Below are 2575 nucleotides of genomic sequence, written 5' to 3'. Positions count from 1 at the left end.
TTTGTTGTCACCCCATAAACAATGGGGTTTAACATGGGGGGAATGAGGACATAGAGGTTGGCCAATAGGTTGAGAATATAACCTGGGATGATGTGCCCAAATCGGTGTGCAAAAGAGGAGAAAAAGGCCGGTGTGTAGAACATCAGTATGACACAGAAATGGGAGCCGCAGGTGCGGAGAGCCTTGAGCCGGGCTTCCTTGAAGGGGAGCCGGAAGACGGCCCTTAGGATCAGCCCATAAGACAAAGAAATGAGCACAGCATCCAAACCAATTACTAAAATAGCCATGGCTAGGCCATACCAGATGTTGACGGTGATGTCGTCGCAGGCCAGCCGGGCTATGCCCATGTGCTCACAATAGTGTGAGGCAGGAGGTTGGTTCTGCAGAACTTCAGCTGCTTCACGAGAAAGATGAGAGGGAAAATGATACAGAAACTTCTTGTGACAACTGCCAGCCCCATCTTCCCGATCACAGACTTGGTTAGCACGGCAGTGTATCTCATGGGGTCGCAGATGGCAACGTACCGATCAAACGCCATGGCCAGCAGGATGGCTGACTCGGCAGTAAAACTGACATGGATGAAAAACATCTGGGTCAGGCAGGCAGCAAAAGAAATTTCTCCTGCTCTAAACCAGAATACAGCCAGCATCTTGGGCACTGTAGTGGTAGATAACAGCAGATCAGCAGAGGCCAGCATGGACACGAATAGATACATGGGCTCATGGAGGCTTCGTTCTGTTAGTATGATGAACAGTAGGAGAGAGTTCCCAAAAAGTGTCACAACGTACATGAGACAGAAGGGGATGGCGATCCAGACATGAGACTCCTCCGTACCCGGGATGCCATTCAGGATGTAAGTTACAGGGTCAAAAACAGTGTGATTGTCATCTGGCATCATGTACCATCACTTGGATCTTCTATTCAATTTCCAGAAACTATCAGCAAAAGAGAAAATCAGTGAGAACTCGAGTGTCAGCTAGGACTGGAATGTATTTGTTGACAGAATAATAGATACCATCAAAAACTTGGTTACGTGGGGCCGTAAATCCAGAAACACGCTTGTACTATAGTAGGAAGAGACTGAGACATAAGTCCTTCTATTAGAGGCCTAGTATGAGGCCTGAGGCCTGGGCTAAAGTAATCAAAGCCTTGTTGATATAAAACAAAATTAGGCTGTGAGCTAGAGGCAGTCCCTGCTCACAGAATCTGGCAAGCAGAGGGCTGATATTTCAAAACCACACATTTCTAAGAGGCGATGGGCACAGAGCACTCATGCAAACACATTCCAAAGGATGGTACCAGAACACCTCGATACCAACACATTTCCTGAAGATAAGAGGAACATTGTGACCTATCCTAAAGATAAGGTCAGGATGACAGTGTGATGGGTAGAGATATACAAAGTGATGGGTGGTATCCGGTTACATCAGAGGGGGTCAATTAACTACGTTAGAGGATCAGAACGTAACTTGCTTTTATTGATATATAAAATGGAGCCTCAAAGGGAGTGTCTCTGTCTAGCCTAGGGGGGAATGGAAAGTCCTACTGTTCACTTATGTGGTTCATTGTTATTGGAATATATGTATTAGTGGTCTGGTAGAGTCTGTGGGATACTAGTACCATGCTTCATCGACAATAAACCTGGCTGGGTGCCTTCATACCTTAACGGTCCCACCGGTCGATGTTATAGTTACCAGTCCAGAGTCCAGAGCAACATAGTAACCAGCTAGGTTGATCGCGGGTAGGAAGGACCCGGGTTCTGTCGGTCCCGACTCGATGCTCTGGGAAGTCTTGTCATGAAGAACCAAAGATCTCATGGCAAAGCACCCTGTTTATATAGTGATATTCCTTCATTGGGACCAATGAGTTTTTCACCATTATGCTGTAATCAATAGTCGAGTGCTTGTTTCCTTAAATTGTTTTTCTTATTCTCTATTTTATTCCTTCATCACTCTCTCAGTGAGTTACCCCATGCTGGTTTTGATCACAGCTATTTTGTCCTGATTGATAGGTGCCTGCCTTATCTTTAGAGTCGTTAATCTGCCCTCCTTTGACATCTTAATGGGGCATGTTGCAATCTCCTGGTGCCTTTACATCTTTCCTTGGTTCCTCCCTAGAACATCTGGTCTGGAGATGGCCTCACACTTATCTTCTAACACACACATTCCTCATTCACACACAAAACAGGATTGATTTCCACAGAACATTTGAACAGGAACATCAAATTGCAATGCAAGAGAAAACAATCATTGCATTCTTTTACTTATTTCAAAATGCTAATTTTAAACCTACAACAAAGTGGTGACTGTAAAGGTCTATTACTGCCCTGAAATCAGCTTCAGACACAAGATTCTCACTGATGCATCTTTACCAAAGGCACACTAAGTCATTCCTTTCTGCTTTCAGAAAGGGTGGCTGGCAGAATATGATCAAATCATATCATACATCAATACATTTAATACATGCTACATTATTATTCTTTATTCGTCATTCTAAACTATACAAAATACAACCATAAAATCCTAGTAGGACAGTGGTCATTGGTTGGTTTGCTCAAGGTCTGCTGTGGGACAGG

General features: G+C 44.3%; 1 pseudogene; it reads right to left on the bottom strand.

Moving 5' to 3' along the window:
• Positions 1-11: 11 nt before the first annotated feature.
• On the bottom strand, positions 12-895 carry LOC113408316 (annotated as a pseudogene).
• Between the last annotated feature and the right edge of the window lie 1680 nt (positions 896-2575).

This window comes from Terrapene carolina, unplaced genomic scaffold, assembly GCF_002925995.2.
Source record: "Terrapene carolina triunguis isolate 2854851 unplaced genomic scaffold, T_m_triunguis-2.0 Scaffold7728, whole genome shotgun sequence".
In the NCBI taxonomy this organism is placed as follows: Eukaryota; Metazoa; Chordata; order Testudines; family Emydidae; genus Terrapene; species Terrapene triunguis.
Note: the sequence above shows the minus strand (reverse complement) of the source record. Positions and strands in the feature narration are given on the sequence as shown.